This window comes from Amblyomma mixtum, chromosome 5 (genome assembly GCF_055824585.1).
Source record: "Amblyomma mixtum isolate Tamu chromosome 5, ASM5582458v1, whole genome shotgun sequence".
Classification (NCBI taxonomy): Eukaryota; Metazoa; Arthropoda; class Arachnida; order Ixodida; family Ixodidae; genus Amblyomma; species Amblyomma mixtum.
Genome location: NC_143016.1, coordinates 50,661,745 through 50,682,314, shown reverse-complemented (window position 1 = coordinate 50,682,314; position 20,570 = coordinate 50,661,745). Strand labels below are relative to the sequence as shown.

The 20,570-nt window shown below is 45.0% G+C and overlaps 1 pseudogene across 3 annotated transcripts in view; it reads left to right on the top strand.

Annotated features, from left to right (window-relative positions):
* Window positions 1-10,967, top strand: part of LOC149342109 (5-hydroxytryptamine receptor pseudogene) — a 279,261-nt pseudogene extending 268,294 nt beyond the window's left edge. For all 3 annotated transcript variants that reach the window (XR_016283001.1, XR_016283002.1, XR_016283003.1), the window contains one exon: window positions 1,350-10,967. The product of XR_016283001.1 is annotated as a 5-hydroxytryptamine receptor pseudogene, transcript variant X1 (transcript). The remainder of the gene's footprint in view (window positions 1-1,349) is intronic.
* Window positions 10,968-20,570: the final 9,603 nt, after the last annotated feature.

Below are 20,570 nucleotides of genomic sequence, written 5' to 3'. Positions count from 1 at the left end.
CAATTATACTTTATCTTGTTCTTGGTTACTGAAATATAAATGCGTTTCTAGGTGACCACACGCAAGGAACGTCATTCTCTTCGGCTGATGAATGTCAGAGCCACCCTATCGCTCTTTCTGCAGCGGCCTACTTAGGCTTAAAGTGGCTGACAACGAAATTTATGACGCCGCGTTTTTTCTTCCGAAACGGTGGTTTAACACGAACGAAGAGGGATTCTTTATTCTGTTCGCTGCAAGACAAGCGAAATATTCAAGTTGGGACATCAAGAACATTCTTTCGCTCTCACATTTGTTGCCGATTCCGGCGTGGCCTTGCGATATCTGTGCGAGATAAATTGCATTTTGTTTCCCACGTCCTTCTTTCCTCGTCTTGATGGAGGAATTTATTTGCATCTTCCCGACGTTGGGGATTGTTGTCCGAAGTTTATGGACGTTACCGAAACGATGTCCTAGCATAAAAAAATTAAACATGCATTTTGCTGTAAAGCGTCAACAAAAGAACACTTTGTGAAACGAGGAAACAAGAAAATATTTGGAAGCGCTTTTGGGAACTAGGAATCAAAACGTATCCTAATGAAGACCAGAAAAATGTTCGGGAACCCATTTCTAAAGTATTAAAGTTAAAAACGGCAAGCACGTTTGCACAAGAACTCTGGAAAGCAAGCATGAGCTAAAGCTGGCAGTTTTTAACTGCCAAAACAGCACTAGTACTTGTCCGTTTTCAGTGCACAAAAGCAATCTGTCGGTTGTATCTTAGTAATATGTTACGGTTACCTCAAGGTGACGGTTTGTTACTATTTGAAGTGTGGTTTTCACTTACGAATCTCCGTGAAGCATTTCAAGTATTAAAGTTAAAAACGGCAAGCACGTTTGCACAAGAACTCTGGAAAGCAAGCATGAGCTAAAGCTGGCAGTTTTTAACTGCCAAAACAGCACTAGTACTTGTTCGTTTCAGTGCACAAAAGCAATCTGTCGGTTGTATCTTAGTAATATGTTACGGTTACCTCAAGGTGACGGTTTGTTACTATTTTTGAAGTGTGGTTTTCACTTACGAATCTCCGTGAAGCATTTCAACTCCCTCTAGAATATCGTATGACGTCTGCCCTTGATAAATTTCTCGAGGGCACTATTAAAGTGTTAGCCTTCATTTCACAACAATCGGCTGGCAATTTCCCATGTGTGCTTCAAAGGTGCAGTGAGGTACAGTGGCCCCATTACTATGTTTGAAGTTTTTAATATAAATGGGGGTGAAATTCTTTTTCCATTGTGTTTTCTTGTCGTTCGATCTTTCATTATGTTGTTCCAGTAACCACCACCATGAACTTACTACTTGCACTCGCTATTCGCAGGGACGAGTCACCAAGACGGTCGTGAGCTAGGCAGACGGGAACAGAGTGCGCATTGTTCCTGAATGCCGCAACGTGACTGCAGGCAGAGATGAACCAAACACCGCCGAGCATTTTTGAAAATGCTTGGCACGCCAGCACCATTCTTTTTCGCATTGCGAACCCGACAGCCACCTCCACTGCGGTGACCAACTGGACGGACGGTGGTAACTGGACCGACGCCGAAGCAAACGGGACGTCCTTGTGGGTCGCCATGTTCGACAACGCACTAGGCGGTGACGTGACAGCGCTGAACCTCTCAATGCCAGGCCACAACGCGTCGTCTTACAACTCGGCCGCAGCCGTCGCGGGCGATGACTCGCTTTCACCGGAGGCTCTACCGCGAGAGCTGCGCTTGGCTGTGGCCGTGTTGATCGCCTGCATCCTGGGCCTCATCATTGTGGCTACTGTAGTGGGCAACGTTTTCGTCATAGTGGCCATCTTTATGGAACGCAACCTGCGCACCGTCGGCAACTATCTGGTGCTGTCTCTGGGCGTGGCCGACCTGATGGTGGCCTGTCTGGTGATGCCCCTCGCCGCCGTGGCCGAGGTGACCCGAGAATGGGCACTTGGGCCCGCTCTCTGCGATGTCTGGACCTGCTGCGACGTGCTCTGCTGTACCGCGTCCATCCTGCACCTGCTCGCCATCGCCATGGACCGCTACCGAACGGTGGCCCAAGTGGACTACGTTCGCCAGCGGAACGCGCGTCAGGTGGGACTCATGATCCTGCTGGTGTGGGCGGTGGCCGTCGCGGTGTCGGTGGCGCCCGTGTTTGGCTGGAAGGACCCGGACTTCCAGCACAGGGTTCAGGTGAACCGGATATGCATGGTCAGCCAGGACGTGGGATACCAGATCTTCGCCACGTGCGCCACATTCTACGTGCCTCTCGTTCTGATCCTGCTGCTGTACTGGCGCATCTACCAGGTGGCTCGCCGCAGAATCCGCCACAAGCCCGGCAGCAAGGTGCCGCTGGCGATGGCCAAGAGTCCGTCGTCGAACGTCGAGATATCGGTGATCGTGGCCGGCGAAAACCACAGTCCGAACTCGTGTAGCGGCGGGACCACCACGCAGGAGTCTGACGTCTCACGCAACAACGACGGGGCGCCGCTGCGGCCACCACTGCAGAGCAAGGACCGCAAGCAGCAGCAGCCGCATATCTCCCGCGAGTCGCTCGAGTCCAAGCGCGAGCGCAAGGCCGCCAAGACTCTGGCCATCATAACGGGCGTGTTTGTCGTCTGCTGGATGCCCTTCTTCGTCAACGTGCTCCTCATGACTCTCTGCACGTCGTGCTCGTCCGGCGGTTACGCGTTCAGCGTCTTTCTGTGGCTTGGCTACGTGAACTCTATGCTCAACCCCATAATCTACACCATCTTCAGCCCGGACTTTAGGAACGCCTTCCGGAAGCTGCTCTGTGGCAAGAAGCAGGCGTTCAGCATCAAGCGGTAACAGCCAGCCTTTATGTCTAGGCAGTGACGGCAGCCTCAAAGGCAATTCAGCAAGACCTGCAGCGCCTCGGGCACCATGGTTGCCCACAACTAAGAAGTATCTAATGTGACCACCTCTGAAGCCCCAAAGTGCTTGCACGACATCTGGGGACTGAAAGTTTCCGGCTCACTGTGATCACGGCAACACCAACGCTAGCCCTTAACTTTAGACTAACCCTGCACCGCAGGCTTTAGTCGTTCTCGCTGCATTCAGAGCGCTTAGACGCGTTAGGTATTTCCAGGTCTTGTTCAAAGCCTCACTTGGCTCACACTTAAACTAAGGTTGGAGATCTTTCGGGTTGGGCTCAGGTGCTAACAGAGGCGACCGAATAGAGATACCTTGTTTCATGGCTCCCACACCTACCTCAGTGATTATAGACAATATAGGAAGCATCCTAAATGCGCTGCGCACTGCATGGATGACGGTTAAATACAATATTTTGCTTTCACGACATATTTGCAGCCGTTTTCCCAACAAGTTTTCAGCACATAGTGGTTGTGCACTGTACGTTCAAAATGTGCGCATCTATTCGTTGTGCTAGCATAGTTGGAAGCGTGGGGAATGTCTAAAAGTTCTTGAAAGCATATTTTGCTTCCAAAGAAACACATATTCTATGTTAAAAACAGGCATGGAGAACGCAAATCATTTCAGCAGAAGTAAAGGGGAATCACTGTAAGTCCGAACAAGAGGGCAATAAAAGTGTACTTTCGCAAGTAAAGTCAAAATTTAGTAACAAAAAATGAGAACTCTCATTCTTATCAACAGTCAAATTCAGCAATGCAAGAAATTCATATAACGACCAACTGTAATTAAGTAGCCACCCGGGTTAGTTTGTAAACGCCATACGTTGTGAAACCAGTGAAAAAAACAAGCGCGCCAGAGAAACAACACAGAATTGCGCTTTTCAATAGCACCTAATTTATGTCAGCGCGGTCATGTGTTCAGCTAATTCTGGTGCCTTGGTTTTTCAGTTTGTTCTACAACGTACGACCGAATGAATTTAAAAATTACGTTTCAGGTTACAGCCTTTTCGTTATGCTGGACTGTTCCTACCAAAGCTAGTATTCTTCAGAAAAGACGCATAATCGTTAGCTGAAGTCTAATGAAATACGCATTTTCTAAGCTGCGTATCTATGGGAGGGGCAAATTGTCAGAAAGAAAATTGAAGTCCTCGTTTAAATACTCGATCGGCCAGTGTGTAGAGCCTACTAGCGTACAAGGAAGAACTCAAAAAATTGGAAATCTGCCTTGGATTCTGTTGGCATACGATAGTAGAAACTTTCCTGTCCGGACTCGCTAGAGCAAACTAGTTACCTGAATAAAATTACTGGCAAAATTTCTAGGGAGAGAATTTGCAAGGGACTGCGAATAAAACTACTATGAGCTGACGTAGCGGTAGCTACAAGCAGGAAGCAGCAGGAAGACTAGCAAGAAAATAAATTAGAAAAACACTGTGAGAAATTTTCTGAAAATCAAATCTCCGACGTTTCGATCAATAGAACGAAGTAGTAGTGAAAATGCTTGGAAGCAAATAAATTTTATTAGCGACGAGCTTCACACTATCACACGTCACTTTTTTTTTTCTCGCCGAAATAAACTGAACACAGGTTCAACTCGAATACCACTGAGGCCTAAGTTAGTTGCTCCGGGCGGACGTCTACACACATTTATAGGCATCGGCTCTTTGACAGTAACGCTCATTTGATCACGCCTAAACCTACGTTCTCCTCCTTCTAGTAGCATGACTACGACACAAGTGCTGGACCGCCTCCAAATTTATAATAGCGTTCGTTCCACGTGCCGGTTTCGCGCCGCATCGCGTGACTAACTTCGACTCTTTTCACGGGTCGTCGCTCCATCACAGCTACTGCCGAGCCCCGAGGCGTTGAGCGCACGTGCGTAAACGGCAACCCCAGCAAAGGCCGTCTGTGTGGTGCGCAGTCTCGCCGAACACCTCGCGCTGCTTGAGAGCCATGAACTGAGAAGAGAGCCTTCCACAAACGAGTGCGGTAAGCAGGTAGCAGCACTATATACTTTTTCTTAGCTACCCTGGGACTAAGCGCTGTTGGTAGAGCCCTTACACGTGCTTTCTTGTTTGCTTCAAGAAATTGTTGAGGGGTTCTTCATTACGATAGAGTTCCTTCGAAGACCGAAATACACAAGATATTTCGCTCTTCAGTTCGAGGAGGCGTTGAGAGCGCTGATCGATTCTAGCTGCACTTCCCGCCTTTAAAATTCTCTGCAGAATACAGGAAAGAGCGCGGCTCTGTTCCATGGGTCCCGGGATCTTAAGAGGCCCTAGGTAAATACACAGCTGACAGCGTTGCAATTGCCCTGATCACATGCATATTGGCGCAGAATATTGTTGCCTGTGAATCTACTTCGTGCGGCACGTGCCAACAAATAGGACGAGAGCTGAACAGACTCAGTTCGGCTAAATGTTCTCAGTGGACTGACTAGCAGTGTAACGTAGTTCAGCTCGGACCATTTGATAAAATAAGGAATATAAATGAGTGAAGGTGGCGGTGATGACCAGTTAAAAACAGTAAGGGCATGAAATGCAGGTGATTACAAAACGAGATAGACATGTGTATATCCGCATGTAAGAGCAACGAAGTTAGCGGAGAGGGTGTCTAAGTCCAAGATAGTTCGGGGCAGGGAACAGTAGCTTCACATCCAGTTTGTAGCACCTGATGACGTGATGAGGTTCACATACGTGGTATGTGGAGTAGCCTATGTATTAACAAAAATAAAACAAAACATTAAACATCGTAATGGTGAAAAGTGCAGTGAGTCATTAAAGACAAGTTTCTATTAGACAAGTGAACTCGGGCCATAGTCAGCTTCTTTGGGTTGCGAGCAATCACTCAATGTACAGATAAGAGACGCCTCTAAAGGACACCAATCACCCGGCACCACTTCGATTAAAATCGGGAGCCAAACTTGTGGAAATTAGTGTTATCATTGATTGCGTATTTCGCCTACCCGGTGCGCAGCGCTACTCGAAATTTCGGTGATTTTAGGATCTCTATTCTGCTGCAGAGAAGAACAAAGATACCCTGTTGCTGCGGCGAATGCTGGCCCAAATGTTCTGTCATGTGCGGAGTCTTGTGTGTCTTGGCGCTTCAACCTGCACCTTTTGGATACCCTTCAAGAAGTGCGTATGGTGGTCAGAGCGCAGAATGGCGCCGCGGTGTCGAACTATGCTCTCATCACAATGGAAGCCCAGCGCATCTCAGTGTTGTGAAAGAACGACATAAGTGGCATGCATTCAGTTTGACGTTCGCAGTGATCTCTGTTTTGCAGTTTGTGAGCTCTTCTCGCGCGAGTACTGGTGCGCGAATTTCAGGCCCATTTGACAAGCAATTGTGCACATATTGGGCTTGATGTAAATGATCTTATTTTACCATAGCATACATAAAGAGTATTTTCAGATGTTGTTCTTGTATATTGCACGGAGTGTTCTCACTGCGCAACTGCTTTCTTCATTCTTGTAATAGGGCTTCACTTCGAGCATTAGGTGGACAAATTGCTTCTAAGCTTTAGCATTTAAGAATTTTAATTGCTGTTCGGCTGCTGTGTGTTTGTGAACTGGTGGTGAATGTGTGGTATCTAGATTCAGTTGACGGAGGTGTTGCTAACATTGACTTCCGAGCGCCCTGAGAAAAGCAAAAAACACTCCGATTCCTTCTTTTGCGTATACGAGGCTCTAGAATTCTTGTGTGCAATACCTTCATGGAGGCACCCATTTATTTATTTTTTTATTTATTCTTGGAGACAATTGGGCAAATAATTGCTTATTTTATTCCTATATGGGGAGTACTCCATTGCGTGCCAGATGTGATGTTGTAGACGCGATATCTCCCAGCAACAAGAGGTGTAATTCGTTCTCCGCTATATTCTTTTTTGGCTTTACAACGAGGAAACCTACTGATCTATATTAGGCAGTTTTACATTCTCCACTTCAATGTGAAGCAAGTTGTTGACCTCCGTTGCTATTTGAAAGTTCAACTTTTATTCTTTAACGTATGGCGAACATGTTTCAGATGTTCTATTTGAAATTTCATATTCCAGTTTCAGCGTTCGTTTTTTGCACATTCAATCTCTCCGTCCCTCTTTCGCAGCTCATAGATCTGTCTGAATTGAACTGCTGTTTGCTGTTTGCTTCTTTCCTGTGTCCTGCCCATTGCTCAGTTTTATGTTTTGTAATAATGTCCTATTTGTGTTCTGTACTGTGATCTTTTGAAGCTGTTTCGAAGGCTTTGTAAGCCTCTTTCCTTCACATAACTTTACATCGCGGCTAGAAAATACACAAGAAAAAGCTGCTAGCGTCAAGGTCATGGCGATGCTCGCGTCGTTAAGCGAGCAGACTGTCGTCAGGCGACCTTCTGTCTTGCGCTGCACTTCTCTGCACGGAGCTACTCGCAGAGTTTCGTGCGTTGATACGGGCTGCTCAAGTTCTCGTTGGCCTACTTTCTGCGACCGCCTCCGTGATGTCTATTATGTGAGAGGTTGCGTTCGCGTTCGTGAGTGTGCGTGTGTGTGTGTAAATAACATATACTTATGTGTTATCCGGTCGCCATATGCGACAGCGAATGGCGTGGGGATACAGGAACCGAGCTTATACCTCAGAGAGAGTGAGGGACGCAGCATGGCAGCAGCGGATGTGTGCCGCCTTTGTGAGAATCCCTAGGGTGCCGGTCATGCCGGACGTCGCGTACAGCGGACATCCGGTTGGAAGCCACTCGGAAGCGCAGCTTGTTTCCGGAGACCGGACTATGATCTGCGCAGCATGCTTGCGGCCGTATAAGGAGGGACAGACGCATGGCAGCGACGCCCTTATGGAGGCAGGTACTTTGATCTCAGGAGCTCTAGAAGGAGAAAGTTGAAGCGCGGATGATGGCCTCGAATCTCGAAGTGTTTGCAAGAAGCGCTGAACGCGCGAACTGAATTGCCCTCATTTGATGTACGCGAAATTCAGTTGATTTAATTTGTATTACTGTTTATTCTTTAAGAGTGTTGCACGTTTGTTATTATTTTCATAATTTTCTCGCGGTACGCATTCCTGGCACCCACGATGTTGCTGCGTGTTTCAACTGCAGCGCTTATTTGCTAGCTGCAAGCGCTGCTGAATGTCTGTCGTACGCTTATATAGTGCTGTAACTTCTTGTTCCAAGTGCTGCCCACTTCCTTGCTTAGCATTTCCCGCATCCCTGCAAAGACTGGTTTTCCCCCTCACTTTTTACAGCAGATATAAATTTTGCGCAGCTTTCTACCAACAGTAATGAAGATCATAAATTTACATGCATTGAATACCCTTAGTCTATTAGCTGTCACTGCATGAGAAATTTTAATGCGAACCATATAACGCAGATTTGAAAGCGGCAGATATACATAAAATTTGACAAAAAATATCGCACATTGGTTTGTTAAATTTGTCCAAGGAAGTCCGTCAGAATATGCTACCTTTGTGATTAAAATTGCAGAAAGCAGAGGATTAAATTTTGTACGTAAACCGTGCTGTGCCGAATGTATTTGAGATCTTTTGCCTCACGTTGCGACAGCGCATATACTTATAACGGAACCGAATAATCAATATGGCTATCAAAACGCGGTTGCGCTGACGATAGGGCAACTAGGCTAACGCGGTTGGGCTCATGAAAAGACATCTAGGCTGAAACTCTGCCGAACTTTCTGACGGCATGCTAGTTTCCATTTTTTTAGTTGCTTCGCAGTGTTTTCGTCCACCGCTGTTTGACTCCCCTCGCCGTTTTGAAGCCTTCCGACCGCTTCTTTCCACTACTTATGCGAGCTGCTATAGCTTCGCTCTCGATTACACTTATCTACCGTATATAACCACGCTGCCCGCATGTTTATTTCCGCGGTAAGTTCTGGCAGCTCGATGTCATGTACAGATTTTTGAGACGACGATACATTCGCGGAATCTTCCCTAAAGTCGATTCCCGGAGCCGCCGCTACTTACACTGGTGCCTGACTTGAGACAGCAAAAGCGTGTCTGCGTTTTCCCTCTCGGTGCGTGGTCGGCGATGGGCAAATGCGCATGCGTGTGCTTCTGGTAAGGCCCGATATGGCCGACTGTTGGGGCGATTCCCTTTGTTGTGTGTCTTGTACAGAAGGGTCAGTGTTGACTGTATGAGGAGGTTGAAGAAGGGGCTTCAGAACGAAAAGTAAAATCGGAATGCTGGCCCCAGTTACACGTTAACGTGGTTTTGTTGTAATGCTACATAGATGTACAAACTTCATTAGCCTTTAGAAAACAGAAAAAAAATGTAGCCTTTGTTGAGTCCGAACTGAGAGTATGTCCCGAAAAGTCGTGTTTGGTACGAAAAGAAAAAACCTTTCAAGCTTCGAGTTTTTCAGGAGCCATTGCCAGAATCTTTCAGTAACAGTCTCAGCTAGTATATGTTTTATATGTACCTCTTAAAAAAAATAAAGAGGCAGCTCAAAATTTTGTTGGTAATGAAATCATCCATCTCGCTTCGTTGCTATTGGGCAGGAGGATTTATGTTAGGCAGAGGGAAGAAAGCTGGTGTTGGGCACATCTTAGTGCGCGATAATTTTAACCCCATCATGCGAAGACAAAATAATACGTACCATTACGCGAAGGTTTTGATAACAGCTTTGCGCAAGGGTTAAGCCAATTAGCTGTTTCATCGCTCATCCGATGTCCAAATCCTAGCCTTAAGCGAAAATAAGTATTTAGAAACGGACCAACTACAGGTCATCGGTGAGGTGGCGGTGTCAAAGAGTGTGTATGCGAAGTAAGTAATGTGTACAGGATGTGAAAAATTGGTCCCAATTTCTGCATGCTATGTATGCTACTAGTAGAAGACAGAAAAAAAAACTTTACACACACACTTAGGTCTTCAAAAACTGCATGTTAACTGCGATCAAGAAGGAGTTTCTTGGCAAGAAAAGCATTTGCTTTCACTTTACTGCCTTGCTTCATCGTTGTTTCTTGTTTGCTTTTGGCATGAGACAAATAATTTATTCATGACGAGGAAAGAAGTTACATGACTGGCCTAGATTGATACATTTTTTCTGCACGGGTGAAGTAAAAAAAAAGGAACTTAACAAATGAATTACTTTAGGATATAGAAGCGTTTAAAACTAAAGTCTGCAGCACACGAAGGAATTGAAGGTCCGTGAGAGAGCTCCTTTGCAACAAGTGGAAAATCCTTGAAAGCATATTAGTCACTTGAACTGAATATCAATATGTATAAAATTACCATCACATTGGCTTCAAAGATAGATTTCACTCCTTGTGTTTTTGCTGTGAAACTGAAGCAAATTCTCTTATGGTTTAGGGGGGTTCAACGTCCCAAAGCGACTCAGGCTATGAGGGATGCCGTAGAGATGGCCTCCGGAAATTTCGACCGTCTGACGTCGCACAGTACACGGGCCTCTAGAATTTCGCCTCCATCGAAATTCCACCGCCTCGGCAGGGACCCAACCTTTTCGATGAAGTTCTTGCGAAGTGCAGAGAACGTTTTCGGTCAAGAGAATTTTATACATTTGCCTAGTACTAAGGCAGCCAGGGTAGCTTCTATGTAACAATAAACCAGCAAAAATCTCAAGAATCAGTGGAAAATGTTACACCTACATCGGTATAGCTAGTTCTCCCTTCGAAAAAGCCGAGCAGCGACCCTGTAGTGTTGCTCCCCGACCGCTATAGAACCACACGGGGGTCTGTGCCGCGTATGACGAGTGTGTGTTGGAGCAGAACTGTAGCATGCGACTGCCCATCACCGTCCTGTAGCGAATGTAGCCTGCTCTTTATCCAGTGCTTGCAAGGCGGCGACTGCTTGCTTCTTCTGCGTGTACCCAGTTTCGTTGGTAAACCCGATCGCCTTCTTGTGTTCTGTTTGTTTGATATTGTCTTCGATCGATCCAGATGTTGGGGCTGCTCCGCGCTTTGTGTGTGAGCTCAGGTGATCTTACTTCGCACTCTGTGCGACAGGTGAGAGTGATGAAGTGGCGGTGTATGTTGTTACAACCAGTTCTTGTGCACGGACTGACGCTAATGGAAAGGAGACTGTTGTCCTCTCGAACAAGGTGTAATAAAAAAGTGATTATTGCAAGTCTGATGTCTGTTTACTGAAATGTTATACAACATTTTTCGGGAAAAAAAATTGTTTTTTTTCGTTGCAATACACTTTTCTCTGTTTTCATTAAACATAAATGAGTTCTGAATGTATACTCAACCATACGAAGTGAATTATGCTATAATTAAAAAAATGAAAACTTAATTGAAATAGGCACAAAATGAAAAAAGGACAAACACACGTTTTTTTCGAAGATATGCTCGTAGAAAAGGACTAGTACATCCTAAAATCGTTGAAATCAGACCAGGAAAGAACGTTACACAAAGGTGAGTGCTTAACGCTTGCGAAGAAGAAATGGTGCGAAACAACGCCATTATTTCCTTAGCTCATGTATTACTCGGATTTAGACGAAAGCTTGTACGGACCTGAAGCTGCACATAACATCCTTTCGAAGCGACAAGATTCGAGCATGTTCCTTGTTCCCCACTGGAAAGCCTTGGTAATTTTATACACATCTATAACACAATATCAGACTGGTTTCTAACTGGTTAAGGGAACGATGGTTTGAATGAGTAACTTGTGAAGGTCTAAATAACCTAAGGGTTCATAGCTTCGGCTCGCCTGTAAAATTGAGGAAAAGTAATGTGGCCTGTCCGCAGCCAATAGCTAATGTTGCAACTGAACATCCTTTTTTTTTTTTTGAAGTAGCACTTAAGGTGTCTTGGAGTTCTCTTACGAAATGTCTTTTCATCATGATGTTCGGTCTAGAGTCCCCACATCGATTTCAATAAATGGAATGAGCTAGACATCGCGTCATAAGCACAGTGAAGATAGCTTTAAAAGTGCGCACACATTCGACGGGCTTGCAAATTAGCAATCAGATGATTAACTTTAAGAGAGTTTTCAGAGTGAAATAGGAGGGATAAATAAATACGTGCGTAATGTAGTGGAAGAGATTAATGATAAATGAAATTCGCTTGCAGAACGACGACCTAAAGCCCTGTATGGCAAGCTGCGTTTTAGTGCGCTCGTCCATGGTGTCTTTTTACGGATTCCCTCAACCTGTGAGCCTGTTTGAACACTGCGCTCTAATGGCGATGATTCAAGCTACCTACATCTTCTTTTTATCCCGAAGAGTGCAGGTCTGACTGACATGTCCCAGGGTAAGTAATTCCCTTACTATGTTTACTTGAGAATGATTCCACTGTTTTCTCTCGGTTATCGACTCGGGTCGAAAAAAATAGGCACTTGTACGAAGAAAATGCTACAATAAAATCACTTTGTCCACCACACATATTCTATCAGGTAGAAGTAGCCCTGACCCAAGCATCTGAGCAAGCGGTTCCCGCAATTTTGGGAGGCGCGGTTTCCTAGAAAACGCATCCTCTCTTTCGCAGTAGCACTTTTGCGGTCGGTGTGGTGGGACGGGCGTCAGACAGAGGACATCGAACGAAAAGTTTAACGCTCGCTGCGGTGGTGGCGCCGCCGGGTCCGCAAATGCGTCTCGTCGTTAGCGGAAGCTGGTCCATCACCGGAGCTCCGCTTACAGGGAGCGGTGTCTCGTCCGCGCCGACTGTTTGCCGAGAACCGCCCCGAAATCAACGCAGCCACTCCCCAGCGCCTACCAACGCAAGCACTCTGGATGGCCGCAGAGGGACCGGCGTGTGGCGCAACGGGCTATAGGCAAGCGGCGGGGAAATAGACGCCCGGGGAACGGAAATGGCAGGGCGGAAATGCAGAGCTGATTGAGGAAAGCAATGGAATCGCGCCAGAATCGCTCTTCACCGCTGATGAGAGTTTCTGTAGTTCTGTTTCGCGATTTGCCTGAGGGCTTGGTGGAGGAAAGTGGTTTGAGTGAGAATGCTTCATGCAGAAAGGGAAGGATCAGTACCTAACGCGAGAGTACTTAAGATATAATTTTTGTAAATTTATTTATTAGCTACCTAGTCCGAAACAAGAAGCTTTAGCAGTTCATTCAAATGGATCTCAGGCCGATAGCACAAGATTCGTGCACTGTTGATGGCATGAATGTACTCCGTTCAAACTACAAAGATATAAAAGAAGGTGCAAGCGGAGCAGTCTCATTTAATGGTGCAGTGCAGGGTAATTTAAACCGGCAAACTCAACGACGGAGTTGAATTAGCCACAGGACGAATAGTGTGCACTGGAAAACTATGGAACGTCAGCTGCAGACAGCATGGGGGAAAATCTGATGTGGCAGGGACATGATGTGATTTTTTGAAGCAAATTGATGCTTTTAGCAATGTTATTACATTTCCATAGAAACTGTGGAAACCGGCACATGTAACACTCCAGTCACATAGTTACGAGTTGTGCGGTGTCTAACCTGGCATGTGAGGTGTAAAAAATTGGGCTTGCACCTTGAGGTCATCAAATTATAGTTCGTAGTCACAGAAGCACAATTTCACTGTGAATGATCTAAAATCTGGGTGCCAGGAAAATTGTCTGACACAAGTGACATCGTCGGCGTTTCTCGGTATCACTTCTTCGAACGTGCACATCATTCTGAGAGCATTGCCTTTTCCAAAAACCACTGCGAGAAATAAATAAATCTCTTCTACAAAGCCAGACGTTGTGTTAGCCGAAAGCTTGCCTACGTCGCCGAAATGGCGTTCCTGTTTCCAAAAAAAGCGCGCGAAGCACGAAAGCATGACAACTCTGAGTGATCATGGTTGCCTGTGTTTGTAGAAAAAGCTGATGTGCCTCTTTTCTTGGCAAGACATATATGAACGCTATCTAGCGCACGAATAAACCAAATGAAGGCTACGGGGCCTCAAAAAACCATTCGCAACTGAAAAGATTCAGATGAATGGAGGGGACTCCGAAAGAAAGAAAACCTTCTCTTAATGTCCGAGAAAAAATTACCAACACTGTAATAAGGAAGCTAACTTTATCAATGCCACACACGCCATTAAGCAGTAAACAACAGTGTCGTGGTGTAATCGAACTTTCAAAGGCAACTCTGGTTAACACAAGAGGGTATACTAAATATGAGTGAAAGGCAACAATATTTAGGAAGTTTCACTATATTAAAGTTCACAAAAGCACTAATCGAGCGTTAGAAAACAGGGTTAAAGATACAGACGGATCCTCTGATTTCAAGCTGGACTTCTTGCGCGGCAGAGAGAATTAGTAAAGAAGTGGGCAGCTTCTAGAAACTAGTCAGGTCGCTCGAGAAAAGTCTCCAATCTAAGTTATCTGAATCAGAAAAAAAGGAAATTCTCGCTACCGTGCCCCATCTTCGGCGTATGCGTAAGAGGCTTCGGAAAGAAAGCAAGCTATGCTTTATTTCCTGTTTCTTGCTCCAGAACCTTGATTTCGTTAGTTTGTTTGTTGCGTTTTATGGCGCGTAGCAACTAAGGCCATCATATGCCGCGTTCTTGATTTCTGTTACGAGCTAGACAACGAGACATTTCGGTAAGTGCTCTGGCAAGCTCCGTGGCATTCTTTCCGCTTTGTAAGACTGGATGAAATTTCGGCACTAAAATAAAGGGATGCGAAAGCAGCCGCAAAGAACAGGGAAAGTAGGGAAACTGGAAGGTAAAATATTTCAAAAATTAATACCGTGTTTCTTCACGAGAATTGCACCGTAAAATGTAGTTTTCTTACCAGGACGAAAATAAAAGGATGGAAATTGCAGCCTTAATGCAAATAATATTCAGCTACTATAGCAAGGTGATAGATAATGAATGCACTAATGTTTCTCTTCAGATTTCATGAAAATAATGAAAGCAATGCTTATAATGCCTTTTAGAACACGTCTTAGAATTTATTTCACGTGATCGAAGTACAATATCGAGGAGTGAGTCTCGCAAAGTTGAGAACTTGATTGTCGTTATGTCGTGGAGTAGGGTCTAGGAGCATGATGAAAGTCGCGCACTTTTCCAGCATTATTTTAATCGTGCAACCAGTGAACGCACCAAAGTATGTCAATAATCGTTTTTCTTTGAAACACTGATGAAGGTATCCAGTAAAAAAATTATATGAGAATTATAAAGCGGTCAGTGCGGACGTGGACAATGCATTATGTGTCACAGGGTTATCAAGCGGCCAAAACACATTATCGCGAACGAAAGCCTTTATATACTACACACATTATCAGCGCCATGTACTGAGAAGTGTGCACTTGCCATTTCTGTCGTCAGATGAAGCTGAAGTCATGGAGACTCCCATTTCGATGGTTTTGGACTCACTCGGTCACTGTGCAATGCAGTGGCCCGCCATTTATCTCTTCAATGCATTGACTGCGTGTCAATGGGTGGAGGAAAAATGGAGGGCTACAAAAGATAGTCAGGTAGCTTGTTTCTAATGCCTGATACCATACAGACCAAATACAAAGCATCGTATAGTTTCGACATGACTGGTGAAATCGCCGCGCCTTCCTTTCATGTTAACCATACTTCTATTTCTGCAGTTAATTTCTAATTTTTCCGTGCCTTTCCGACGACTTCTTTTATTGACATGTACATAAAATGAGATGTTGGTACCTGTTTGTGGCGCCGGCTACTACTTTTCACATTGTGATAGAGAAACACTTGCACTGGCGATGTAATGCTTAACAGAGCACAGCTACAACTCACGAAATTTGCAATGTAAATAATGCAATGCCAGAAATGCTAACCCAAAATGTGAAAACAAACTATTAGTCATGATTTTACCTAATGACACAAAATGAAGATAGGCTATAAGAAATGATATGTCAAATCACAGTAAATGGTATAAAAACCACAGATCCAATAAATTAAACAGAAACAATGAGCAGTAACAATGATGATATCACATACATCAAATACATAATGGAAACACATATAAATGATTACCGGGAGACTGGACAGCACAAGCAGAGGCGAACAATCCCAGAATTTATACAAGCATACCTAGCACTTACATCTGTTGTCATGTCTAATGTGAGCCTGACAATGCTTCTTGATGAAGTACGATGGGAAATTCAATCCATGGCTTGAACCTAGGACTCTTGCTACCGCAGTATGAAAGGAGCGTCTTAAAAAGAAAGTGGCCGAACGCTGCTCTATTGGTGGTTTGCTCACTTACTGTTCAGGGGTTTTCTAAATCCGTATATTTGGCCAAGAAGCGTTTTTTTTATACCTTTTCCAAGGTTAGGTAAATGTTGCCACCATCCTTGGTCTTTCCGCATTAAATAAAGAAGACAGCTTATATCGAATAGAGAGCATCATTATCTGGCTCCTGTGGCAGCCTTTTCCTTTCTATTTCCCAACCTCATCACTCGACATAACCTTTTTTCATCTAAAATACGTTTCATTACTGGGGCAAACTGCGTCTTGCCGTTGGGTTAGTATTTCCCTGCTGAGAGCAATAAAGAGCACTTCCAACGATGATGCCAGGCTATTGAGACAGTTCTCGGTAACACATAGCTGGGGCCGTGTTATATGACCCGTGGAATTAGCCTTTTTTGTCATGAAGTTATATTTTCTTTATCTCGCAACGATACTTCCGCTGTTATATGTGATTTATAGCTTTGTTCGTTTTCCTAAACAACGATATTGAGATCTGCTTCATTGCTGCAGAAAAAGAGTTCGGTTGTGGACTTTTTATTTAGAAACTATAAGCACGTTCTTTCATCAGTATGGCAGTCGGTCAAATGTACTGTAATTCCGCTTTATTTGCCGATACCAAAGCTGATGGCAGTATACAGTAGTTATGTCTCTAATCTACCAGTATCAGCTAAAGTGAAAGCCAAGCAACAAGACAAGCAAGGGATGCACGTGGGCTGTAGTTTAAGGTCCGGACCACAGGGATGTACACACGAGAATATTTTTCTAACATAATGGTAGGCCCGAAATAAGAGGCCATTGATTATATTCCATGGTCCGCTTATTCAATATGTGCTTATTGGTCATATCATACGAGACAAGGCAGCATATGCTGAGGGATTCTCGATACCGCTGGTGCGAACACCACAATATTTTTGCTTTGTTTAATATTAGCAGGAGTAGCGGAAAATTTCGCGCGCAATCCTAAGCTCCCCATATCGAAGCATAGGGGGAATGTCCAATCACTTCTTTTTTTCGGCCTCAGTGAAGCCCTCTCTAGGAAATGACGGCAGTAATAAAGTGGGACAACCCTTCGCTTGTATACATGCATGTGCTAATCGTAACGACTGCGTCTTGTTCAAAACTTCACGTGCGAGAAATTTTTGGAAATTCACGGCAAGCATGAATGGCATGAAAGCAGGCCCAAGTGGCTGAACTCAGGGAAACAGCACAAGTGGAGGTATCGCCACTCTCGCCGCCCCTGCGTGCGTTATAGCGTTTCGATCGAGAGGAAGGCCTATTTTGGGCTGCTGTCGTATACAGCTTTTTCGTTCAGGTTTACCTTTTTTCCGCCTCCTGTAAGCTTGCTCGCTTATTACGCATTTTTACTTTGCCTTATAGCATTTTCAATGTGAGTGCATTTTCAATGTGAGTGTATGTGTACCACTACTTTATAGAGGCATCGTATTCGATGGGGGCAAATGTTTTTCAATCCTGTTGGCGGCCCGAGGCAGAGTTCACGGAACCAGTGGTGCGTGCCTAGCATATAGTGAGATTTACAGGCAGCCATAAATTCACGGGGGCTTTTAGGATTCCGAGCGGCCGTCGCGGAAATGTTTTTGCGCGGGAGTCGCGTAAAACTCGACGGTGCTGTGGTCATTTCTCGGAAGAAAAATAAAAAGAATCGTGGACACAAACTACTTCCTTCTATTGCGTCCCCTTATTTTTCATTTCTTTTCTGCCCAGTTCTCGCCAAAGTGAGCAGGGAAGAACGCATACTCTCAGGAGAGCACCTCACTCACTCTGCCTTCCGGAGTTGAGCACAACTGCTCCAGAGTTTTCTCGCCAAGGCGGTAAGAAAGAACGTCTCCCCCGGCCTTAAATAAAATTTGCTTTCGCTGTCAGCTCAGCCGAATAAGACACGCGGTGTCCCCTTGAAAGAAGAGAGACGCGCTAGAACTGATCTCACGGTTGAACAATCAAGCCTACTTCCAATCTTCGCTAACCGGAACCATTAGGAGTGAACCGCGTTCTTTTCTTACCTTGGGTGTCGTGAAGGCGCCGAAGCGAAGAGAAAAAAGAAGACGCGTTGTGCGTTTCTACCGAATAGAGCGCCTGAGTTGCGAAACGAAGATAAAATTGGAACGTGCTTCCTCAACAAGCCACTGGCCTAAAAGGCATCTTCTTCGCTTGGCTTTCCGGTCTGTCTGTACCTGTCACGCAGAGTGAGTTTCTTGGTGAGCGTTCAAGCAGAAATTGCAATTGACCTGTCACGCTGAAAGCGTGAAGCAATACGCTGGGCTTTTTTTTCAGTATGCCTGAAGATTTACCAGTTACGGCTGCTGTCTTTTGCTAATATGGTCAAGCTAATATGGTCGTGATTAATATTGACTGGCTTGGCGGATTTCGCATTAACACTGTAGGTACAAATTTGATCAACGGTACAGTATAAAGCGTCTAGAAGACTAGCGAATTTATGCGTGCATGCTTTACAAAAAAAAAGAAGTAAAAGTGTGCACGTGTACTGAGCGCACAGTTGGTCAGGCATATTATTTGAACAAAGGACGCATCGTTGAGACAGCACACAGGAACGACGAAGACAAGACGGGCGCTCGTCCTCTTCGTCCATGTAGCCTCCATTCTCTCCTTGCTTAATCTGTACGCCGTCTCAACCATATGTTCCTCGTTGAAACAGCAAAACTGACGACCCAGGCAAATTTCCTTCTCAAGAAAATGCACTACTACTCACGCCCACAATGCTTACACAGACTTTGCCTCCTTATTTTCAGTCTCTGCAGCTGCAAAAGAAAACTGCGACTCAATCTTTCTCTGTCCCTGATTTCCCTTCAACACTTTCGAGGCTTCAACGCCGTAAGGATGTGACCAATAAATATTCCTGCCTTAAAGGTGCACTGAAGAGGAATCTGAACTCGTCTTTTTGCCGCGGGAACTCAATCTGTACGTTCCGAGCATTCTTAGAAACTTCGATTTATTGCCCTGTGTGGCTGATTTTCCTAATTAAATCGAAATAACGTCCTGCTTCCGCCTTTTTTTTTTTAATTCTCCCTCGTACGGTGGGCGGAGTCGACCAACGCTTGGAGTGCCTTTCAGACAGTCCCGCGGCGGCTTGCCGCTCTGCCATCGGCGGAGTAATACGTAGTAGTCCGTAGAAGCAAATAGTCCGCGCGTATTTTTATTTCCGCGGGCTTATTTTGCGGCTATATTATCTGCGAATGAAACTATTTATTCGCGGAAACCTAAAAAACAAAATAAAGCGAAAGCAAAGCCTCCACGGAGCTGGCTGCAAGGCACTCCACGCGTTGGTCGACTCCGCCCACCGTACGAGGGAGAATTAAAAAAAAAAGGCGGGAGTCGGACGTTAATTCGATTTAATTAGGAAAATCAGCCACACAGGGCAATAAATCAAAGTTTCTAAGAATGCTCAGAACGTGTAGATCGAGTTCCCGCGGCAAATAGACGAGTTCAGATTCCTCTTCAGTGCACCTTTAATTACGGCGGGACGCAATCCGATGAGAGTTCGAGGCCTATCTGCGCTGCAAAGATGGGATGACCAATGTCGGCGCCAGCCCTTTTCTTGTCTGCTTCTTTCTCAGACGTAGCTCTGTTAAGAGTTCAATTCACTGACCCTTTGGTGACAGCAGCTGTGAACTGGCGTCCAAGGTTTTCATAAGTATAAGAGGGGCCGAGGCAGAGAAGCACTGATGTCGAAGAGGGAGAGTTGCTGCATACTCCGAAAAATACGTTAAATTATAGCTCATGTGGAAATGTATCAGTGTGACGGTCGCCATTTAATTATCTAGGAAGGTATCACACATTAAACTCAGGAAAGCGAAGCGCCTTCTGTTTCTGATGCGAACTGAATGCGCAGAGTACGACCCGATGCAAATGAACCAGTCTGTCACATTGGAGCCCGAACTTGTTCGCAAGTTATTTTCTATGTGAGGTTCTGTGTATTCAGCTCTGTAAACATCAGAAAGTTGTAAATGCTTTCAGAAAACCATGTTATATTCCCACAGATCTGCATACATGCCGCCACAAAATATGAGTTAAAGCGACTCGAGAAAAATATTCAATTGAACTTCAAAGTTTTCTTTCAAGAAACCTAAAATATTCTGCTGTTTAACGAGCTCAGTAAGAGGTAGTGGAGAGGTTAGTTTTATAGAAAATGGTCCTATACTATTTTGCTCTACTTTAAGAAAGGAAATGAGCATAGTGCATTCTTGAGACCGGTATATACGGAGCCTGACTCAAAGAACTGTTGACGTGTCAGCAGCTCCTCTTTTGACATGTTGGACAGACCCTATTCAAACCACATTAGTGTACCAATAGATAGCTAACAGGATAGAACTTCCACCAAAAGATCACTGAAGGGCCAATTTGTTTCAGCAACTAAGCCTTACTCTCCACTTTTTGAAGCCACACATAATGCCTCTTTGACTGTGTCGCGAATGAAGAATATTTTTTCTTTTTCAGCAGCTCACCGGGCTGTCTAGCACCAGATGGTCAGCTCCGCTTTCATTTGGTGCTTTCTGTACCCTGTCCGCGTTACTGCTGTATTTTTTTTTCGATTAGTGGTCCT